The following is a 25,094-nucleotide window of genomic DNA, read 5'->3' on the forward strand; positions in this document are numbered from 1 at the left end:
TGTATTTACTTAGAAGCATTCAGAATGTCAACAAAACAGCTGCAACTTTTTTTTTTTGCTATTACAGAGTGGTATTCAGTTAACAGAACAACAATTATTTCGTATAAGCTGCGTCAGACAACTGAAGATGAAAAAACTACCGTCCCCATATATAACTAATTTGTGCTGTGCACCAACAAGAACCTGCTTTAAATTTCCATGCCAATTTACAACCCCCATACTGTACCAGGCAAGGTTAGTGGCTATTGAAAATACCACCAGGACAGGGCTATCTAAAGACACATTCGGTAGTGTGTTAACCATACAAAAAAAGACGCTGTACAGTTTAAAAACAAATCTTACACAGACTTACATTTCAATTTTTTTTCTTTAAAAGGAATGAGTTGTGTACAGGGGGGTTAAATGCTTTATAGACAAGAAAAAAACTGCGCTAGAACCAACTTATTCATCATCATCCTCTTCATCTTCATCCTCATCCTCTTCGTCTTCCTCCTCTTCCTCCTCTTCCTTCTTTTTCTGGCTCTTTTCAGCTTTCACAACCCCCTTTTTGGCTGCATCAGGTTTTCCTTTAGCTCGGCAGGCAGCAATATCCTTTTCATATTTTTCCTTCAGCTTAGCCGCCTTCTTTCCATAAGGCTGCTTGTCATCTGCAGCAGTGTTGTTCCACATCTCTCCCAGTTTTTTCGCAACATCACCAATAGACAGGCCGGGGTGTTCCCCTTTGATTTTAGGGCAATACTCAGAACAGAATAAGAAGGCTGAAGGAGGCCTCTTGGGCGCATTGGGATCCTTGAACTTCTTTTTTTGTTTCCCCTTTAGGGGGGATGTAGGTTTTCATTTCTCTTTCATAACGAACCTTGTCCGCCTTGGCCATGTCTTCAAATTTCCCTTTCTCTTTAGCAGACATGGTCTTCCACCTCTCTGAGCACTTCTTAGAAAACTCTGAGAAGTTGACGGAGGCATCCGGGTGCTTCTTCTTGTGCTCCTCCTGGCAAGTTTGCACAAAGAATGCACATGATGGGCTGGGGATATGGCCTAGTGGCAAGAGCGCTTGCCTCATATACATGAGGCCCTAGGTTCGATTCCCCAGCACCACATATACAGAAAATGGCCAGAAGTGGCGCTGTGGCTCAAGTGGCAGAGTGCTAGCCTTGAGCAAGAAGAAGCCAGGGACAGTGCTCAGGCCCTCAGTCCAAGCCCCAGGACTGGCCAAAAAAAAAATAAATAAAGAATGCATATGATGACATTTTGCCTCTCGGCTTCTTAGGATCTCCTTTGCCCATGTTTAGTTTTTCCTCCACGAGGCACAGAGTCGCTCCATGCCCCCATGATTTGTTTCTATCAAGTAATAATATGGAGAGAGAAAACAGAACCTGTTAATGGGGAATCCAGAAGTGGGGAACCATGTGGATTGTTCCAGAACAAGAAGACTTTTTCTAGTGTGTGGAGATAAGTTCCAGGTAGACAGGGATGCTAGCTTATTCTGGAAAATTAGACTGGCTCTATTCTACCCAGTGAGCTCTTCAGAGGCTCCCTGCCCTAAAGATGTGATGTTTCTATCACAAGCCCCCGGCCTAATTAGATGAGCAAGACATTTCTTTTGTCTCTGTTGTATTCTTACTAAAACCTCATTACCTCATTTGGTCATGTTTAAGATGCTTTATTTAACACAATCAATTCTTTAGAGTTATTTCTCTTTTCCTGCACACACCAGGCCCCTTTTCTCCTTGGGGTCATTACACCAGCCCTCCTACCTAGGATTCTTCCAACTGCTATCCTGCTGGCCCCAACAGAAAGCCTGCCCCAGGCTCACCCTATTGAGTCACCCAGCACCCAACCACGCTCCCTCCCTTGAGATCCACAGGCGTCTGTCATTCTCATCAGCCATTTGGTTCGTTATACCCATTAATGCCTTTTCAAGATCAGCCCCAAGTGTGACAATATCCACTTCCTCTTGCCCTGCTTACCCTCATCCCTGTTTCAATCAGAACAACAGCACCTCCTAGTGGTCAATGTCAGGAACTGATGAGCCAACCACTTCACATTGCATTTGTCCCCTTCAGAGCTGGCGCCCACCTCCAACCTTCCATGTGTCTCCGTTACGTTCACCAGATACCCTTCTCACTCCTACAGAGACACAGCTCACCCTATTTCGAATTCTAAGCTGCTTCTCCTTAGCCCCTCCCACTCCCTCTCCTCTCTGCCTCACCCAAGCACCCTACACCTCCTTTGCCTTCTTTTCGTATTATACTTGTAAACAAACCAATAGTCTTAAATGAGACTAATAAGACTAATATGACCACATAAAGCAATCCTGAAGGGGGTGGCACAGCCGTGACTAGTGAGGAGCCATGAGATTCAAGAGAGCATCAATTCTATCGACTCCTCTAAAACCCTTGAACACGTTCAGAACATCCCATTCCGGTTTCCCATTCTTCTCCCTCTACTTGCTCATTCTTTTCTCATCATTTTTCCTCAAACTCCAATACTCAAAATGAATTTTCTCACATACTTGTATTCAATACTATCACATTTCTTGTTTAATTACTAGCCTTGCAAGCGTATTGTTTTCTACTATTTTTCACGGCAAATGTACAGTACTTAATCTATACCATGGGTTAAATAGGTTTTTGGCAGCCAGCCCGGGAGCTTCGCCAGCCCTGATATCCTTGTTGTTATGGGAAAAAGCTTCAGACAACTAACTCAAATGAATTTTTGGAACTCAACCTATTTATAAGCCATGAACCGCCTGTGCTGTCTTGGGTGGTTATTTGACTGGCTCGGGGATGTAGATCTTTCTTATTTCCCAAATGAATTCATTCAGTATGCAACAAATACATATTAAAGTCCATTACAGGCAGGCCAGGCCGTAGGCTGATCAGAGACAGCTCTTGTCCACAGTTGTTTTGGTCAGTTCTACCTCCACATTCTAGTAGAGGAGGCAAGCAGAGAAGCCTGCAAAGACAGATAGACAGACAGACACATAGTCTGTAGAGATAGATAGACAGACAGACAGACAAACAGATATGTCAATGAATTTGTGCCCACCATGCAGTTGTGGGGGCAGCACATCTGAAAGCTGTATACCAAGCCAGTAAATAGGACACCCAGGCAGGGTTGGTTTTCTGTGTTATCATTTTGAGGCAGAATGTCTTCTCCTTCACCTCAGTCTTTGCTCTTAAAGGCCTTCAACTGATTGAATGAGTCCCACTCATGCTATAGGAGGTGATTTGCTTTACTCAAGGTCTACTAGTTAGTTGTCAAGGTTCATCACATCTACAAAGCATCTGCCCTAGTATTGGGGAGGCGGAGATAGGAGGATCACAAATTCAAAGCTCAGACTGGGCTACATAGCAAGACCCTATCTAAAAAAGAAATCAGGGGCTGGGGATATAGCCTAGTGGCAAGAGTGCCTGCCTCGGATACACGAGGCCCTAGGTTCGATTCCCCAGCACCACATATACAGAAAACGGCCAGAAGCGGCGCTGTGGCTCAAGTGGCAGAGTGCTAGCCTTGAGCGGGAAGAAGCCAGGGACAGTGCTCGGGCCCTGAGTCCAAGGCCCAGGACTGGCCAAAAAAAAAAAAAAAGAAATCAGAATATTCCCAGTAACATTTAGACTGGTGTTTGACTAAACCTGGCCCAGTTGACATATATAAGTCATCATCACATGGCAGAAACTTAGCAGGCCCCGGAACCCAACGATGGGGGCTTATAACCTACCATGTATATATGCCGAGGAAGGTGTAACGGGACCGAAAATAGGCTTGTCCAAGCAGCAGTAGGTGGGGAAACAGCCGCTGCTCCACGCACCCTGGAAGGCCTGTGCACACCCGGCTCTGAGTTACACTGCTGATAATCCTCTGCTCCACTTTCTACCTGACCTCAAAACGGTTCAAGACTCAGAGCCTTCTGGCTTATCCCTGCGGCGACCTGCAAGTTCAGCCTTGAACCGTTCAATATGTGTGTAAGGCTGCCCTTCCCCTAACACACACACACACACACACACACACACACACACACACAGGACAACATGGGGTAAGGTCAACTCACACACATCGCCGTATTCCAGAATGTGAGTTTCACCTGGCCCAGGTAGGCCCCCTGCCCAGTGGTCTGTGTGTGTGTGTGTGTGTCTGTCTGTCTGTGTGTCTCTGTGTCGGCCCCGCCCCCCAGCCCTGCCCCTTGGGGGCTGTGTGAACATTTGGAGCTGGGGGCTGAGCAGTCCATCAGCCTTCACACCGCTGTCACCACCAGATTGGCGAAACAAAACAAAAGATGTGACAAATTTGTCCTTTTCTCTTTCATAATTAACCAAAATATCACAGCATGTAACAAAGCACGGCTCCTAATTAACAGACAGGCGAGAGACGATTAAGAAGAAAAAAAAAAACCACTGCAGCCCCCTCTAGACACCCCTCAAGTGCACAGTCTTCCCCCCCTCACCTTGCAGCAGCCCCCCCCACCCCCCCAGCCCCCACCCCTGTAATTATATTTGCAGGAGAGAAGAATATTCTGGTCAGACACGACAGACAGAAAGAGCCCAGTCCCCAGTGAGGCAATTAATATTTCACACCTGCCAAGGCGAAGTGGCCATGGGGGGGGAGGGGGGCCGGGAAGGCCGGCGACGGGCATTGTCACCAAGCCAGGACTTGCAAAAGCCAAGTGAGGACAGTCCTTCTGCTGGGCTGCCCGAGTGGGCAGGCCAGGCCGGCCCAGAACACATGGGACGTCCGGTGGGGGGGGAGGGGGTAGGAGGAGGGGGCAGGAGTGGTAGGGGCCATCATCAGATGGAACAAAGAGACTGCAACTGTACATCTGCCCGATCTATTTCGTCCTCCGTCTTTGTTTCTTGACCCAGGGAGTCGGGAGAGGGTAGCGTGTGGACCCTAAAGGGGTAAAGAGGAAGTAGATACAGCAAGTAGTGCATTTAGGGCCTCAGCCTCCGTGGCCACATTCTCAGAGTTGGGCCGCCCCCTTCCAGGGAGTGCACGTGTGTGCGTGTGCACACACACCAATTCTAACTCACACCACGCCACCACATCCAAGTCAAACAGTGGAGCAAGACTTTCCATCCCATTAATAACTCATGATGGGAATTAAACTTCAACCCAAGTGTGGGAAGGGGACCAGCGATACTGAAGCCAGAGCAAGGGGTGATTGCTGGGCTAGGATAAGTAGAGAAGGGAGAAGACTTGGGGAGGCTGGGCAAGAGGCACCAAAATAAGGAGTAAGTTCCAGGCAGCATAGTTGGGTAGCTGTAATTTACAACAATGTATTGTATGTTTGATAAAGACGTACAAGAGCGCTCAAGTGCCTAGCAGGCTTTGGGTTCAATCCCCAGTTGTGGAAACAGAAAAAAAAAAAAATCCTGAGTGAAACTCCAAGAGAGGAGACCCAAGGCTCCCAACACTAAGAAATGACAAGTGTTTAAGGGAGATGGAAATGCTAATTATCCTGATTTTTTAAATCATTGCATATTCTGTGCACGCATCAGATTGTCACACTGGACTCCATGAATATGTAGAGTTATTATGTGTCAATTAAATATATAAAAAGATGCACATAGGCGGAAATGCATCATGCATATAAAGACCCTAGTGTGAAAGGTTTATACCCAGACACTCAAGAGAGCAGAAAGAACACATCTTAATGACCCCCACACAGGTGAGCGCCAGGGGAGCCCCCTCTACTGAGAGACCACGGCATGTTGCTTAATGAACCTCAGCACCTTCACCTGCAGAGTGGCCCTCGAGCCTATCTACACCCTCCTTTCACTCAGTCATTAAAGTCCTCGTTGAAAGAATACCAGAGGCAGGCCTCTTTCCAGGCCCCAGGAAGTAGGATGGGGGCGGGGAGTCATGTGTTCAAGGTCAGCCTTCATGGAATTCAAACTCTAGCAGGGTAGAGGCTGTATCAGGACAGAAGAAGATTTCAGTGACTTGGATCAGGGGATCAGGTTGGTGGCCATGGAGAGAGAGAGAGGGAGCGGGAGGGGGAAGAGGAAGGGGAAGAGAGATGGATTGAGTTACACATTGGAGACAGACTCTACAGGGTTTGATGTAGACTGGATAGTCAAACTAGCAAAGAAAGGGGGAGAGTAAAAGGGGTGACCTCTATTGTAAGAGCTAGAATTAAAAATTACTCATGCAAGAAACTCAGCATAGAGGGAGACGTACTTGGTGTAGAGTGCAAGGTACTGAGCACAGTACCGGGCCTGCTCTAGCATTCAATCACAGCAATTGTATGCACTATAAACACCGGTGAGATTAAAAAGGAGTCCTACCAAAGCTTCCTCGGGAAGGCAGGGGGCAAGATACTGGAGGAGGTGAATTGTGAGCCAAGTAAGTAGAAGGCAGAGGCGGGAAGTGGATTGGGGCGATGGTGGCAGGGAAGAGGGGCAGGAATTTCTGGAGGGAGGCAGAAAGCGATGGTGACCCAGCACAGGTTGTACCTGATTATTGACACAGGTCAATCATCTTAAGGATCTATTGGGTTGCAGGTGAGAAGATTGTGCTCAGTAAACACACAATGGGGCATGCAGCATTTTAAATGAAAATAGAACCAGATCTAGATCCTCCAAACCAATTCCGGTCCCCTCTTCTCATGTGTGAGCCCAGTTAGAAAGAAAATGTCCTCCCTGTATGGAGTCTGGAGCCACATTGAGTCCCCAAAGCCTCCCAGAGGTTGTGGAGCGAGGCTCCGGCCCAGGCTGTCAGGGTTGGCACACCTGGAAGGCAGCACAACCAACGGTCCTGGGGCTTCCTCCCTTAGCAGCTACTCACCCAGACCAATCCTACTTCACTTCCAGTCCCTGCTGTCCATGGAGGCTGTGCCCCCCAACAGGAACCAGCTCCCACCCCCGACATCTAACTCATCCCCGATTGCAGGAAGGGCCCAGCGCCTGAGGAGGGAAAGAGGCTGGAGATGGCTCCTTCAGAGAGGACTCCACCTTCCTCCTCCTCCTTCCTTCCTGCTCCCCGCTAGTCCCCAGCTAGGTGTGTGTCATCTCCACACACCCCAAGGCTTCTTGCAGACACTTACAGAGAGCCACCAGGTCAAATATTATTTATCATAATACCGAGACTCTCTCTGTTCTCCCTCAGTGGACATTGGTCCCCAGGGTGCAAACAAAGGGGGTGAGTGGTTAATGCCATCTGCACCCACGTCTACAAAAGTCAGGCCAGCACGAGCTAATCGTTGTCATGTTCTTCGCTCCTCATCAAACGTTCACCGTTTTTTTTTAAGCCATTTGAATTTATGAATGTTCTTTATGAATCAGAGGGAATAATTAATTTTATTAAATCTCCAACTCTTGAGTACACATCTCTTTAATATGCGGTGTGACTGCATGAGAAGTACGGTACACATAAATATTCCTACTGCAAACAGAACCCCTGTGCTCATTTCAAGGAGGAAGCTTCGGTGGAGCTTCAAGCTAAACTAGCTACTCCTTTCCAGGAACTGGATTTTTATTTAAAGGAACATCTTCAAAGGCATGTTGTTTGTCTGTTTGTTTGTTTTCAGAATGAAGGGAATCTGTCACTTTAAGGGAAATGATTGACAGATTGCTGACTAATGATACAGCCTGGACATTTACATAAGCACTGGAGGTTAGAAAACTCATGCTCACTACCGTGAACTTGAGAGTTTCCTGATACTTAAAATGAGGTTCATGGTGATGGTAACAAATCTGTTTTGTCTTGTTTGCTTTGCTTTTGAAAACTCTTATGTAATAAAATACACAAATGTTGGGAAAACCTACCCAACTCAATGAAGTAATATTTTTCCATCACCCAATACATCATTCTACAAGATCATTCAAAGATCAAACACCACGGATATATTTCTATGTCTTCAATAAAATAAAATTTTAAAAAGACCATCGGCATTTCATTGACTAAGGCTTCAAATTCCACAATGTATGGAACCTTCAAGCAACTAGAATTTATGGAGGCTAAATGTGTCATCACAAATATCTGAAAAAACCTTGTTTAAAAAATTCTGCCGTTTCTAAGTACATATCTGACTGAGCACATTTTCTCACAGATTTCCATTTAAAACAACACATCTTGGCAGTGATTGTAATAGCAGATGAGGAACCCACTCAGATACTAAAGAAAATTCTGAAAATGTAAAATAATAACATCTCTTACAAATGTTGTGTGTGTGTATGTTTGCTTAGTCCTGGGGCTTGAACTCATGGCCTGAATGTTGTCCTTAAGCTTTTGTGCTCAAGGCTAGCACTCTACCACTTGAGCCACAGCACCACTTTGGCTTTTTGGTGACTACTGGAGGTGAATCCCGTGGATTCTCCTGCCCTGCTGGCTTCAAACCAAAATCCTCAGATCTCAGCCTCCTGAGGAGCTAGGATTACAGGCGTGAACCAACAGATTCCAGTGCCATTCTTACTGTTTTCTGTGTTTTAAAAAATATTCTTTATAAAAATGTACATATTTATATAAAAATGAATTTATTATTTTTCAATTAATTTAAAATAAGTGTCTTAAGATTTTGCTTTAATGTCTAATACAGGAGACACTATTAGAAATGCAATCCTAAGTGTGTAAAGGATTCCCAGTTCTCTAACCTAGGTTATGATCTCACCACTATATCTTTCCCTTGGGCGTGGGGCCCTAATATTTCTCCTGTGTCCAGCCCATTATGTCAGCCATGTACCCCTTGGATCCTTCCAGAGGTTCCATTCAGGGTAGCCTGAGAAAGTTTTACCCCCCATGTGTCCCTCTATCTCCACCAGCTACTATTGCTTGCTCGCTCTCTCTCTCTCTCGCTCTCTCTCTCTCTCTCTCTCTCACACACACACACACACACACACACACACACACACACACACACACCCCATGTTGTTCTATATAAACAGCAACAGAACAGTTCTTCCTTAGGGTAGCATTTTGGTCCTGGACAAGTCAACTTTTCTGGGTATCTCCTCCCCGCCCCCCGAACAAAAAAGCAATATACAGATATTAAAAGTTAGAATTCACCTCAGTGGGATGCTGCAGTGTTTCAAGGACATAATAAGCATGCAGTCATGTTCGCCCACACCTGAAGACCTACTCTCCACCTTTCTTTGCCCTGCTCGCTGCCCCTGGATGCTTCCAGTTGGGGTTGGCTAAGGCAAAGCCCTCTGGGAGACCCCAGAGGGCAGGACGAGGAAGATGTTGGAGGGCTGCTCACCCTCCTACGTGCAAACTCACACAGCACACTTAACTCGTGAGCACACTTGCCGCACACTTGCCAGTGAGTCCAGGGAAGGCAGAGCTCAGGTGAGCAGCCTCCTTACAAAGGAAGCTCCGCCCCCTTCCTCTGCCCTGTGGGCCTAAGCATTGGGATTGGGCTGGCCTCGCCAACCCTTGCTGGTTTCCTTTAGGAGCTACACCTTTGTGAAGAGCTCCTCCCTCGAATTCTCCTGGAAAATCTGTTTCCTGCAGCATCCTCAAGTGATGGAGGATGTGAAGCGCCATTACTTTTGGAGGGTCTTCTGAAAGGAAGTCTTCTGCATTCCCAGGTATGTTCTCTCTTGGCCCTTTCCCCCAGCCAGGCAGGAGACAGGGCTCTATTCCACTCAGGGCAGTTTATGCTCAACACCACCTGTGTTTCAGGCATTAAACAAAGAGTTTGCAGTGATATCCAGGGAAGGATTTCTCCCCCAGACGAGGAAAAAATAAACATCTGGTGCTTTCCCATCTCTGCCTTTTTCATGATGTTTCCCTTTCCCCAGAGCTCCTCGCCCTGACATTGGTCCAAACCCTTCCCTGTCACCTCCTTAAGAACCATGTCCCGGGCTGGGGATATAGCCTAGTGGCAAGAGTGCCTGCCTCATATACACGAGGCCCTAGGTTCGATTCCCCAGCACCACATATACAGAAAACGGCCAGAAGCGGCGCTGTGGCTCAAGTGGCAGAGTGCTAGCCTTGAGCGGGAAGAAGCCAGGGACAGTTCTCAGGCCCTGAGTCCAAGGCCCAGGACTGGCCAAAAAAAAAAAAAAAGAACCATGTCCCCAAATCATAAAGAATGTCTTCCACCACCACCCCAACACTTCTTTTAAGGCACTTATCTCTGTTTCTGCCTGATATTATTCAATGTGATTCGACATTCATTTATCTGGTATTTATTTTATGCTGAGCCCAAAGCCAGACACCAAGCGGTGAGAGGAAAAATATGACGCAGTAGTCCCCCGGGGGCTCCCCGTCCTGCTGGGAAGGCAGCAGCATAAATACTTACGATGCAAAGGGAGAGAGGTCGGAACCGGAGTTCATAAAGAACTCTGTGGATTTGGGTGAAGAGAAACACTACAGAAACATGCAGATAAATGTGGGAGGGGGAGCAGAAATATGAGAAGAATGTCAGGACATGCGCAGGTGTAGGTTAAGGGGAGCTGGGAGAAGCACAGAGCACAGATGCATAGCACAATGGCAGCTGCATACGTCAGCGTGAGGTCATGCTCTGGGGCCCCTCCCCCACCTGATGGGAGAGGGCAGGGATGCCTACCAGCGGTGCCCACTCTTGACTAGCATCATACTCCACACAGCCAGGCAGAGCGTTGGTGGATCTCCCAACCCAGGCACCAGACCAGCCCAGCCTAATTTGGAAGGATGTACATTCAAGACATCCTCCACCCTACTGCTGCTTGAGGCCCTATCAACCCTGCACCACTGCGAAGCCAGGACCAGGGCGATGGGAAGACAGCTCAAAGACGGAACATTTGCCCAGAAGGAGTGAGTCACCCATTTCCTGACAAAATGGCAAATGAGCACAGGCTGCAGGCCGGGCTGACTTCTCCCCCAAATTAATCGTAGGGAAATGACAGCAGAGAAAATAAGTCATAGATCTGAGGAGCTGAAGACAAAATGAGGACTTTCAGAGAGAAGAAAGGCTCCAGAAAACCGAGAAGGAATGTGTGTGCAGAGAAGGGTGGGTGGATGAACGGAAATAGAGGAGGAAGAAGCCCTACTAAGAACTCAGCTATTCTAAAACTCTGATCCTAAGCCGCCTACATTCACACACACACACACACACCACATAAACACACTCACGCTCATTAACATGAACAAGCAGTATCGTGGCCCAGACCTCTAGGACTCATAGGATATCATTAGAAAAATCTTGAAGCTCTGCTGAGCTAAGAGCCCATGGACCAGATGTGTACACCAGATGTCCTTCAGCACCCCCTGACCTATTCAGTGCCCCTCTCCCATCCCCCCTTGACACCGCAAGGCTACTGGATCTTCTATGGAATCCACCTGCCAGGTCTACTGTTTTCCAAGTGCTCTCTACCATGGAGCTCATTCTCTCCCCTCTTATTCAAACTGACCAGAGAGTAAAAAACCAGGAACTCAGACCTTTCTCATTCAACATTCCCACACAGGATGACTAGCAGCTTCTAGGGAACATAAGTTCACAGGCCAACATATAACTCAACTTTGAGGAATTAAACTACTTTAAGAGAAAGATAAGCCAGGTATTGGTGGTTCACACCTGTAATCCTAGCTACTCAAGAGGCTGAGATGAGAATCACAGTCGAAGAAGCCATCCCAGGCAGGAAAGCCCATGAGACTTATCTTAAATTAACTACTCAAAATCTGGGAGTGGAGCTACGGCTCAAATGGTAGAACCTGAGTCTTGAGCACAAAAGGCCAGGGACAGCACCCAGGCCCTGGGTTCAAGCCCTAAGATCTGCACAAAGAAAAGGAAAAAAAATACTGAACCACAAATATTCGATCAAGCAAGATAATCAGAAAGAGGTACCAAGTTTTAAATATACACCATAAATATTCTCAACTGAGGAAATAATCTTAAAATATGAAGCAGTTAGGATAAGTCATTAAAAAAAACAAACAGAAATGGTGTATATGTATAACAATTGGAACAAAGAGATGGGTAAGATGGCTAGATGGATAGCCATCTATTACTGATGCTGAAGAATTATCTTAGAAGGTAGCAGAAGAGAAAGATACAGAAAATATTAAAGGGAAGCTAGCCCCACTGTAACACAGATATTACTATAGGTTATTAATAACAAACCAAAGGGTTTCTAAAATGGTGAAGAGGAAGGAAGGAGATACGTAAAGAAATAAGAATAAAAGGCAAAGGCTTCTTGAGATTGAAGGGATTTATAGAGTGCAGAACGAAACAAAGAATATGTGAAGAACATAGCTTGGCAAGACTAAGAATATAAAAGATACAGAGAAAAAATCCTCTAAAATTTTCCAGGAAGGAAAAACAGTCATTTAAAAAAAATCTGGATTTTATTCACTCTTGATAGATGTGCTTACAAGAATAACAAGTAATTCCAAGACTTCCCCAAACTCTTCTCTCCTTCTATCCCTTCACCTTCAAGCAACCACTAGTCTATTTCCTGTCACTAGAGATGCATATTCCAGAATTTTACAGAGATGAAATTATGTAGCATAGACTCATTTTGCCTAGCTTCTTTCACTCGGCATAATGATTTGATATTCATCTAGCTTATGTATCAATGTTCGTTTCTTATTACTTTTCTTCCTGAAATTGAAAACAACTCGCATTGAATACAAACTTATAATGGCAATGTTTTCCTGATGAACTATCTTTTTTATCACTATGTCCCTCTTCATCAGTAGCAATACTTTTGTTTTGAAGTCTATATTATCAGATTTCAAGATAATCTTATGCTTTGTATTTATATGATATCTATTGGGACCTGTCTATGTCTGATTTAGTACTTAAATCATGTCACTTGAAGGTAATATATAGCAAGAGTTTTCCTTTGTAGTCATTCTGTTGATGCCTAACTTTTAATGGAAGGATTTCAGATATCAGCACTTAATGTAAGTAACCAAATTTTGATCATATACTTTATATAGACTTGTCCCTTGATTTTATTTCCTCTATATGCCCTTTCTAGCCTCCTGATGACTTAAATAACATTTTTATTCTGTTTCATTGTATCACTTGCATTTGGGGAAAAGCTCTACTTTTTAGTGATTGCTTTAGATATTAATATATTTATAATATGCATGTGTATGTATATGTGTATATATGTATATATTTGTATGTGCATATGTGCACATTCACATTGAAGGAAAAGGTAGATATTCAACCATATAAATGTCTTTATTATTCCCTTCAACCAACCTATATGTCGTCAATGTATTTATATTACAACCAACTTTCTTTTGCTATCATTTTCCTTCATTGTCTGATTAATTTCCTTTAACATTGATTGCACAAAAGGTATCCTGATGATAAATTGCTTAGTTTCCCTGTTGTCAGAGAATGGCTTTATTTTGACTTCACATCTGAAGGATATTTGTGCTGGATATAGAATTCTGGGCTGACAGGTTTTGTTTATCTTCCTCAGTACTATAAAGATGTTGATTTGCTTGTCTGTCCTTCACAAATCAGAAAAAAAAATCTGCAGCCATTAGCACAAGTGCTAATGTATAATGTACAAGTGCAGTGTATAAACTGCATTTCCTACCTCTTGCTGCGCTGCAGGGTCTTTCTTTGCTTTGATTTCCCCCAGTTTGATTAGGAAAAGTCTAACTGTGACTTTCTATGAGCTTTACTTGTGTGGGGCTCACTGAGCTCCTTTAACCTTGCATCTGTAAACATGGACTACAATTGATTCAATAAGATATTAATGGAAGCATGGAGCAGTCAATAATTCTCCCTTGAAGGAGAAGGAGAGGGATGACAGAAGGCACAAGTCAGGGTGGAGTGGACGCAGGGGCAATGGGCACAGGAGTCCCAGGAGCAAAGCCACAGGAGAAAACCACTGCAGACCTCACTCTTCATTGCTCAGGGCTCTCTCAGGTCCCTGGGATTTTTGTTTGTTTTGACCAGCTGGCTTTGCTTTATGACATTCTTAATGACATCCTCAGGAGTAGCACCTGCTCCCACTCTGCCTTGTCTTTTGGAAATAGCATTTCCCACTCTCCTGGTTTCTTCTGGGAATGACAAAGTCAGAGCCTTGCAGAAATCAAATCAACAAACAAAACCAAACAGCCCTGCTCTCGGACTGCAGGTGAGAGGCTGGTGCTTGTTGTCAGCTCTGCGAAGATGAAGACAAGACTGAAAATTCCACTTCCTCTACTAAAGCAGCACAGATGCCCTCTTTAAACAGAAACAAGTTAATTGGCTGAAGCAGTTTAAGGCACTCAGACAAGAATGCATAAAATATTTCATTTTTATCATCCAAACTTCTACCTATTAATACTAACCCTCCAAACCTTAGATGTTCATCCAACATTAATTACTACATTTAAGGGGCTAAAATTAAGAGCTTTGTTGGTTTTCCGAGATAATTTACATATCATTACTTTACAATTCATGTCGCAATAATTTTCATTAAAATTAGTCAATGAAAATGGAATGATATTACCTTCAAGCTTGCTGGACCCTGGGGTCAGAAACACTAATCTTTCTTCTCCTTTCAAATTATAATTGTCAATTTAAATATATGTATAGATGGAGAACTTAATCATTTATTTTAAAAAAGGAAAAAGCATGAAGTAAAAAACTGAGTATTTACCATTTCAGTGGGATGGTATCAAACCCACAATCCACACTTTTAATATAGAGGTTACGAGGGAAAAACAAAGAACTGGAGAAAAAAAAAATCAGCCAGAATAGAGAAGAGGCAGCCAGATATATCAAAAGGAAAAGAGAACAAACTACCATCCACTTTAACCCAACATCTTCCAAACTGGTTTAACCAGGGAACCCAAAGTCCAGCTTAAAACCAAAGATGCTCACGGGACACAGACTGGAAAACCCTCTAGGACCATCCTCAAATTTCAGACAGCGCATGTGCACAAAAAGCCAAGCATCCCAAGGCACAGAGAGGAATATTTGTTGGGAACTCCTCTGGGTCCACTGATTCTCAGCAGGGCGAAATGACCAGGGGTGACCACAGTCCATGTAGCTGAACCCCCACCTCACCCCCTTGACAGTCCCCTGCAGAAACTCGTGCAAAGCTGTAGAATGCACAGCCTACCAGTGCGCATGTCTGTTGTTCACTGTGAGGCTCAGGGCCTCTCTACCCACAGTCAGAGGAGAGACACCAGAAATGGGCTTTCTTGTCTGGGGCCCAGAATCCCAGCTCTCAAGCTTGAGGGAACAGAGATCTCCAGGCTCATCCCAGATGCAGAAATGACCCTCCCTTCCACCTCTCCTCAACTCTTACGAGTGTTCTCCTCTGCCTGGTGCCGTCCTTGTTTTGAATGTAATTTTATTGCTACTATTAAGGTGTTGTACAGAGGTTTGCATTTCGTAAGCCAGATAATGAGTGCATTTCTCTCTTTTTTGGACAATGTCACCTCTTCCTTTGTTTCCACCCCCATTTTTCTGTTCTCCCTTCCCTCACTCCCACCCCCACATTCTACTGGCCAGTAAATTAGGAAGGAATCTGCCAGATTTCCCCGACCCCTCTCCCACTCCTCTGGTCAGTCCACCCACAGCCATGCCCAAGCCATCCTAAGCAGAAGACAGAGGGAGCCAGTCCCCAACCCCCAGTGGGACAGTGTTTACGTGGCTCTGCCTCTGTCATCATCACTGAGGGGAGAAGAGTCAGCTCTGAAGTCCGCACTCTCCCTCATCCCTCGGCAGGATGGAACAGGCCGGCTGGCAGGACAGCTCCTGACAACTCTGGGGGAGGGGGGGGAACACATGAGGCTGGCCAGAGGGTAGGTAGGGGTGGTGTGTCTGCTTGCAAAAACTTAGAAAGCAAGGAGGAACTAAAAGGGAATCTTGAGCGGATCCCTTCTGGAATCCCTCTGAGAGCCAGGGAATCGATATTCAAGGCTAAGAACTGGAATTCCCACCGAGCTGCTTACAGACTTCTCCACGGCCAGCGGTTCTGGAAGGAAGAAGGGAGCGTGGACGGGGCGGGGTCTTCACCAGGGTGGGACCTTGAGCCCTGCCAGCTCGAGGGCAGGATGGGCAGCTGTATGAAGTGGCAGCTGCTCGATTTCCAGTAGCAAGGAGAAGGAGGGCAGCCTCTGGAATGTGGTGCCTGCTTTATTTTAAAGTCATTTAAGCAGACAGACAGACAGACGGATGGACAGTCAGGTCTCCTTCCTTCCCAAACTCCCCCAAGCCCCTGAATGGCTGTCTGGGCAAACAGATGGGCCTTTCTTCTGGGCTTTATAGATTAATGTGTCCTTCTTATCAATTATGGAGACAAGGAAGTGTAATTTTTCCCCCATGTTTATACTGTTCAGGATTAATCTGCCTGTAAATGGATAATCTGTCAGCTTTCTGCGACACTGGAGTGGGGAGGGAGTGGGGCAGGAATGGAGGAAAAGATTTACCAGTGGGTAATGCCATCTGCTTTATTAGGTTGTTTTATAAACCTGACATTCAATTTGTTCTGGAGGTCTCAGTGACGGATTATTCTGTAAATTCTCAAATAATTACGATAACCAGAGAAAAAGAGAAAAGGAGAGAGGGAGGAAGGCCGCGGCACGTGGGTGAGTAATGGCTCCCATCCTCAGCCACTTCCTGACATGGCCGGAGGAAGCATCATAGCCTTGTAGGATCCCTGATCGCCTTTATATCAGCGTCTCCGGCAATGGCTCCTGTTCTCGAACCTTCCAACTAACTTCCTCACCAAGGTCAAGTCATCAGGAAGTAGGTGGCCCCATCTTTAGACTTAAATCTGTATACGGTGTTCTTTGCTATGGCATCTGGGTCCATCTCTCCTTTCCTCGCCAGCTGGGTTGAGTGAGTTACTTAGACTCTGTGCCTTGTTTTCCCTAACTGTAAAATCAGTGCCGGCACTTTCGTCCAATGTTCTGTAAGGATCCTAAAATTAGATCCTATTAGTAAATTCAGTTAATTAGTAAATTCAGTGCCTGACAGACCACTACTTAGGATTGCTATTGCTTATTTACTTATTTTTTAAAATTCCAGTGCTAATCCTTTGTACTCTTGGCAGGTTTCTGATTGAGTCTAGAAAAGCATACTGGTAGAATTGGAGCACCCTCCACACAGGTGGCCCTCTCCATCATCTGATGGGTCCCTAGGGCTCCTCTGTCTAAAGCTGACTTTCCCTGGTAGAACCCTGGCAGAAGGTACAAGCCCCAGGTCCCTTGGGTTGGCAAGAGGGGCAGAATCCTCTGGCAAAATGGACCCTGATTCTGAGCACTGGGAGTCGATTTTTCGCAGAACCCTCTGCACTCAACCCGAAATGCTCATTCACATTTCAGAATGCTGCATTCGTGGGTTCTGTGATCACAGTTGTGTTTGTGTTGGGCAACTTCCTTCCCTAGGAAGACCACACGGTAAGTATCCCAAGATCACCGACTTGCCCCCTGTCCCTGAGTCCTCAGGAAGGGACCTCAGCCTAGCCATGTGTGGAAGTCCTGACATTTGGTGGGACTGACTATCCTTTCTGCCTGCTCTTTCTAGCCATATCTGTGCTTTGGAATTTCTGTGGAATTTCCTGGATTGGTTATTAATGTAAGAAAGATTCAAGAATTAGAGCCACCTGCAGCTTCCTACAGAGGGCTTCCTACAGACTGTGCCCGAGCTACAGTTAAATAAAACATATCTTTCCAACCCAAAGTCCATTCTTGCCCATATTACTTACCTTGTAAATATTAGGTAAACCAAGAGCCTTATTCCTCTTTGAGATGAAGAAGCTAATGCACAATTAGGAAAAGTAAATGCCTTTCTACAATCCTACATGAACCAGGCTTTAGGCTGGGCAGTAAGCTGACAGTGCATGGTCTCCCTCTTCCCTCCTTCCTCTTCTCTGTGGGCAATTATTCCCAGTGGTTTGTATGAGACTGTCCCTGCCCTTCTTCGGGAATTTACACAGGCTGGCCAATCAGAATACATCATACTCCCGGCCACAGTCATTGGGCCTGAGACAGTCACATGATCCAAACTCAGCCAATCAGTTCTTTCCATAGGATTTTCCTGCCAAAACTAATGGGAACAGCCTTATTCTTCCTATGGTGACTCACCTAGAAAGTTGTCTTAGGTTTCCAATGCCACCATGTCCAGAATATTGAGACACCAAGGACTGATGACATGTTTATGCTGAGCCAGGCAGGCCAGAAGCGAGACCTACCTTCTGAAATTTTCAGTTATGTGAGCTGTTGTTTTACTTGTTTCTCTCTGATAACACTTCACTAATCTAAGCCATAACTGACACATCCTCCATTCCCAGACTTTATCACACAAGTTCCTGGCCATTTGTTAAGAAAGGATTAGGAGATAGAGTGGTCTCCTGCATCTCAATGGAGGTGAGATCGTATCGTTTTATGAGGTCCTTCCAGTTTCCAAATACTCTTGACTTTGGCTAATGGCACAGTACCATAGACTAAGCGTGTAATAAAGAAAAGAGATTCACTTTGGCTCATGGCTCTGATGTGGGTCTAAGGTCTGCATCTCTTGATGACCTTCTTTCTGGAAGAGACTTGAGGTGTCGCAAGGTGTCACACGGCAAGAGACAAGGAATGCTTGAGAGACCTAACCAGGCTGCCTTTTATAGCAGATCCATTCCCAAAACACGCCTTGAACCCATTAGCCTATTAGTCCCATGAATGGAGAAGAGAAGACTAACCAATCTCTTCTCCCACCTCTTACCTCTTACCATCTTACCGTGAGGATTCAGTTCCAACACAAAGAGGACAAATAATCAAACCATATGGTGGGGGTCTTTCTGACTAACATAACATCTTTAATGCTCCCCCAGAGTACCCACACACCACTATGGACTTCTCTCAAAGTTCACATCATTTAGAGGCACAGTTAATACATCTTAAATTTATTCTCTTGAGATTAAACAAAAAAAAATCCCAGTAATAATTTATCTCTCCTCCCTGTCCCCCCACCCCATTACTCTTGAGCACGCTGTTGCCTTGTCCTGAAGAGTGGGAGCAGGCTGAGTGACTAAGTACTGCATCTCGCCTGACTGAGTGACTAAGTACCGCATCCCGCCTGCCTGCCTTCCTCCCCGCTGCCCTGGAAAAAGGAGCACTACAAAGCCAGCCTATGTGTAACCAAAGCCTATGGATCTTTTCTGCCTCTTTTTGGAGAAATGTAGTTTATAAATGTATACAGAAAGCTTGAGACACTATTTTGCCCTCTGCACTTTCCACGTGGACTAAGGCCTGGAAGGTGCTTTTGAGTGCCCTCAGCTCACAAATTCAGCGTCTTCTGCTTCCTGGTTCTTTCCCTACCACCGTCTCCTTACCCACGTCTCACAGAAAAGTGAATGGGAAAGAGCGACAGGAAAGCACCTGGAGAGGTACAGATACCCTCTCTCCAGCAGAAGGTTCTTTCACTGCTCACACTTCCCTTCCAGAAAGTTCCATGAATTCATGGCCCCAGCCCCCCTGCCCCCCGCCCCCCGTGCTGATCGACTTAACCCAGAGACACTGTGATGGCTGTGTGCTTTGATCCTATAGGCAGTGGCAGCTTTTGTTCTATTATTCACTGTTGAGTTGTCTCTCCTTATTACAGGCCATGGCTGGGCTGCCCACCCCCTCCCCAAGGCCACTGGGAGATGCCCATCAATAAGTCAGTAGCAGCGGCTGGCTTTCAGATGCCTTTTGTGGAAGAGATTTGCACCATTTCAGAATCAGTGTTCTACCAGCCTCCACTTCGGAAGAGATAGGAAGAGGAAACAATAAACACACAGATTATAGATGGACACGAGAAGAGGCATGCTTTCTCCGTCCAGCAGCCTGCTTTTGGAAAGTAAACTTTTCTCATACACAGCCCTGCCTAGCTGCCTAACAGGGACATGTCATGAGAAATGCACCGGAAGCGGAATTTCATCACTGTGCAGACGTCATAGGGGAACTGACACAGACCTGGGTGAGACGAGACACCATTCAACATGGCCTCTGCTTGCACTCAGGAGACACCGAAAACACGAGCTATGTGGGCGGCGGCTGCCAGAATCTGTGTGTTGTTTCCCAGTTTATTTCATTTGTTTACTTGTGTTCATACTGGGGCTTGAACTCAGGGCCTGGATGCTCTATCTCTTAGCTTTTTCACTCAAGGCTGGAACTCTACCACTTGAGTTATACCTCCATTTCTGGTTTTACTTTGGGTCTTTTTGGTTGTTGTTGTTTGGTTGTTTGGGGTTTTGGTTTTGGTAGTTCATTAGAGATAAGAGTTTCATGGACTTTCCTCCCCGCCTGGCTTTAAACCACAATCCTCAGATCTCAGCCTCCTGAGTGGCTAGGATTACAGGTGTGAGCCACCAGTGCTCAGCTCTTAAACTTCTTTTAAATAGATAAAAAAAAAGGGGGGGGGCTGGGGATATGGCCTAGTGGCAAGAGTGCTTGCCTTGTACACATGAGGCCCTGGGTTCAATTCCCCAGCACCACATATACAGAAAACGGCCAGAAGTGGCGCTGTGGCTCAAGTGCCAGAGTGCTAGCCTTGAGCAAAAAGAAGCCAGGGACAGTGCTCAGGCCCTGAGTCCAAGGCCCAGGACTGGCCAAAAAAATAAACAAATAAAATAAAAATAAAGAAATAAATAGATAAAAAAGGAGTGTGGTCCAAAGACTAAAAATATAGTAAACACATAAACCACTAACATGGTTATTTATGATCATTATCGACCATGTACTGAACATACTTGTGTGAGCTATACTTTTGTGTGACAGGAACAAACTGTATATCTGTTTATTCCTGCATCATAATACATTTGTGAGTCACAGCCATTGGACTAGGGCTTATGGCGTGCCAGGAATTTTCACCTCCATCTTATGGGCCATCATTGTGTATGTGGTTCATTGTTGATTAAAACATTAGTATGTGGCGATTGACCATCTCTGTGTGTCCCCACACATCTAGCACATAATTGAAGTAAGAAGACTGGGTCTAAGTAACTTGGTTTTGTTCTCACAGCCATTCCGGTGCCTTGCTGGGTGGAGGGGGCTTTCTGCCCAGCTCTGAAAAGCCTAGAGGTGAGAGAGGCCATTCATTGAATTGCAGATGTCAGGCTGTTTAGCCCTGGGAAACCTTTTACTACAGAGAATGCTTGTCCTTGATTAGCTCCCTAAATGGACTGTCTCCCACATAGGAAAGTTTAGCTGACCCCTGAGCTACTTCCCTAGATGCAATGCTTTGCTGGTACCTGAGCATTTCCCTATATAGTCTGCTTCTGTTGGAATTGGAGCTCCACCCCCAAACATGCAGTTTTTGTCTTTAAATGCTTTGTGCAAGCTCTGTGCTGGGCTGCAGGAATTTGTGACAAGAGTCCACCTGCAGCCGCCAGCTCTCCAATAAAGACTCCCCATTCAGCCTCACAAAATGTAGCTTCTCTGTTTCCCACCAATTAAGTTCCCATACAACATAATGAGACACCCATTAATATTAACTGAATGAGCATACGAAGGAACACCCCCTCCCACAACTTAAATCCCCCAAGATATAATACTGGTGGCTCACACCTGTAATCCTAGACACTCAGGAGGCTGAGATCTGAGGATTCAGTTTGAAACCAGCCAGGGCAGAAAAGTCCTCATGAGGCTCTTATCTCCAATTAACCACTCAAAAGAACTGGAAGTAGAGCTGTGGCTCAAAGTAGTAGATGGCTAGCCTTGAGCAGAAGAGTTCAGGGATAGTGCCCAGGCTTTGAGTTCAAGCCCCTTGACAGACACACAAAAAAAAATTCCTTCAAGACACAGGAACAAAGCCCAGCACTGCAACATCTGTGGCATGATGGGCAATTCATTTGTAGCCCATTGCCTCCTTAAACACCATGGGGACACAGCTCTGTATAGTACTTCACGCATCCACAGCTCTCTTTCCAGTGCCTGGCCACATAGTAGGCCCTCAAGAAATTGGTGCAATCAGTAAGCAAGCTGGCTATAAGAAGGCCTGAGATCTATCATTCCAGCTAGGCCTCCAGCTTACTGAATGACCTGGGCCAGTCACTCAATCTTACCCTTGTGTGTGACAAGGGCATTCTGCCAAGTTGCTGATGAGGTCACCTCCTTGGGGTCTTTCTTGAAGAACAGGAGACATTGTGTCACCACACTGAGTTCCTGTCAGAAGGCCTTCCATGCCCAGGCTCTGCCCCTGTCTCTCACCCAGCTTTGATCACCTCTTCAGACACTGGTGAGGGAGATGCAGCTCCGCAGGAAATCCCAGGCACCTGCCACCAGGGGGAGCCTTGGCAGTCCAGTGCCAGACCCTCGGTCAATCAATCAAACCTTCCAGTCTGAAGTTGCACGCACGCGCGCGCGCACACACACACACACACACACACACACACACACACACACACACACACCTCCCAGGGCATGGATAATATCCACCAACGGAGCCCCAGCTTGGGGGGGGGGGGGAGGCATGAAAAGGAGGGGAAGAGATGGCCTAAAGAAGCTCTTGAAAATTGAGGTTGAAACGATGGAATCCTTCTTGTGTCCTTGAAAAAGGACAGAAGCCTAGATGCAGAAGGCCACCATCAACAACCTCTAAGTCCCAGCCCCGAGGAAACGCATTCTACGGGGGACTCCGGGAGACCCCACCCTCACCTCCACCTCGTGGGGCCCCAGACGATCAAGAACAATTCCCAGGCGGGAAGCCAGAGGCTCGTGACCTCCGCGGCTGGCCGTGTGTCACCTCCGGTAGCCTTTCTGGCATGCTGGCTGCACGTGGATCTTGCCCCAGGGCCTTCAGTTCTTGTTAGGTCTTGGCATTCACCCCCACACTCCACCCCACCCCACCCCCACACACACACCCCACCCTACCCCCAGCCCCATCCGGCTCCCCAGAGCCACAGGGCTGATTGGGTTTTCTGGTTTTGTTTGTTTCGTTTTCTTTCTTTCTTTCTTTTTTTCTTTTTTGGACAAGCTCGGCTCAAGGTCAAGGAGCAGCCGAGGCCAGGAGTGCCCCGGGGCGCACGTCGGTTCCCGGCACTGGGGCTCACCTGACGTTCACTTTGCAGGCTGTTGGCCTCGCACACGAGGCGCTGCCAGCCGGCGTGCACGGTGTGCCTTCCGTCCGGCTTCCCAGTAAGCTCCTCCCACCTCACAAACACGCAGGGCCCCCGCTGGCCCGCGTCGACCTGGAAAAACACAGCCCTTGGCCGGGCTTCCCGGGGAGGTGGACGCCTCCCTCCCTCCCCGGCCGAGCCCGGAGAGTCTGCGGGAAGCGATCGTGTCGTGGCGCGGAACTTCCACCAGAGGGCACGCGCGGGCCGCAGAGCCCGGGCTGCGCCTGTCTACCCGGGGCAGCCGGCCTGCGCCTGCGCAGATCCACCCGGCCCAGCCCGGCGCCCAGCCCGCGCTGGCTTCCGGCTGTGGTTGTGGCTGCTGCCAGCTGTGAGCTATGGCCCTGCGGTCTCCCAGGAGGGAACAATGGGCGGATTTCAAACGTCCGAGCCGGGCAGCGTTCCTCCGAAGCCCCAGAGAGGTGATCAGATGCAATGAACAGCGATTGAGGGTTTAGAGAGGGCAGTGCAGCTGGCCCAGGCCGCGGTAGGCTCATGACCCCGCCTCTGCCCATCGCAGCCCAGTTGCAGCACCGGGCAGTGAAGGATGGATGGATGGCACCAACGCGGAGGCTCCGGGGCCTGGAGATGTCAAATTTGCACAGCCCCCCTCTCCCCCCCCACCACCACCATGGGGGCTGCAGTGCCTGTACTGGGGACCTTGGAAACAGAATGAATGGCTCAGCCCAGCCGTGCAGGCCCCCCCCGATTCGGTGTTCCTGCACTGTTCCAGTGCTGCTCCTGGGTCTTTTCATCCAAGCTGTGCATTTGTGCTGTGTAGCAAAGGCAGGAAAGACAAGGGCCGGAACAAGAGCCTATCACTATGCTTAGCAGGATGTTCATGGTTCTTGTTTCTGCAGCCCGGAGATTGATTTCCAACACGGTATTCATTCACCCTAGTACTGAAATAAGGGTACTGGATCTAACCAGCGCGCTCTTGGCCACTTGGTGGATGATAGAGAACTGAGTTTAACTGGTGCCAGCTTGTCTTTATGGTGGAGGAAGGTGCAGTCCCATCTCCCAGATGATGAGCATGCCTGAATTCCTGGGGGCATGGGGAAACTTGGACAAGAGGTTACTGGACCTGCTAGTCTTGGGTCATGAACTCTCAAGCTCTCTGTGATCCTGCCCCCCTGACCAGGACCCTGTTTAGGCCTGGACCAGCTCAGGCACCATTATGCCATGCCTCCGGTCTCCTGGCTCTCCTCCCATCGCGGTGGCATCCTAGCACAGTTCTCCATTGGAGTTGATCTGGTTTGTTGGTGGTGTTTTTCTGCTCTTTCTTTCCTCTCTTGCTCTCGAGGCTCAGTTTTCTAACAATATTAAGTGTATTCGAAGAACTGTAGGTCTTTGAGACAGGAGTCCGCCTGCAGCTGCTGGCTTTCTAGTAAAGATTCCCAATTTGACCTCTCAAAATGTAGTTTCTCTGTTTTCTCACAACGGAATTACCATACAACTGCTGCTACTGCTGCTGCTGCTGCTACTATGACCAGAGGGTGCTTGTGTCCCTTGGTATTTCATTGTTATCAGTTCATTCGGCAAAGCATCTTCAACATAGGTTTCCAACTGTGTCCTAGGATCTGACAGAGCATGAGAGGCTGTGAATGCCCACTTAGGCCAGAACAGCATCTTTTTTTTCTTCTTACTTTTTATCTTGGTATTACTTTTGGACAAGGAAAAGAGCCAAGAATTCTATTACTGCATTTTAAAACTGTTTGAGCGGAGGAGGGAGGAGGAGGTGGGGGTGGGGACTGGCTATATGGAAACGCTCTGTACTTTCTGCTCAGTTTCGCTGTGAATTTTAAAAAAACTGCTCTGCAAAACTCAGTTTAATGACTTTTTTAAGCAATGTTTTTGAAGTCTACAGAGCCAAAAGGATTGTAGATTAGAGCAGTTGAAGAGCTGTGAACAATTGTTCGCAGCTAATCGTGTTCAAGGGCTCTCGCCAGCCCTCTGAGTGACGCACACAGCATTACATCCTCCCAACCTACCGAGCTTTGCCCCTTCCCATCCCCTCGTGTGGAGTCGGGGTCTGCTTTCGCTTCCTTGACGATCTGATTTGTATTGTGTATAGTAAGACAGTGAAAGAGATTTTTTTTCCAGAACTTATTACATTTATAGAGAAAG

General features: G+C 46.8%; 1 pseudogene; it reads right to left on the reverse strand.

Annotated features, from left to right (window-relative positions):
• LOC125360216 lies at positions 1 to 24,488 on the reverse strand (annotated as a pseudogene).
• Between the last annotated feature and the right edge of the window lie 606 nt (positions 24,489 to 25,094).

The sequence above is a fragment of the Perognathus longimembris genome, chromosome 11, assembly GCF_023159225.1.
Source record: "Perognathus longimembris pacificus isolate PPM17 chromosome 11, ASM2315922v1, whole genome shotgun sequence".
Taxonomy (NCBI): Eukaryota; Metazoa; Chordata; class Mammalia; order Rodentia; family Heteromyidae; genus Perognathus; species Perognathus longimembris.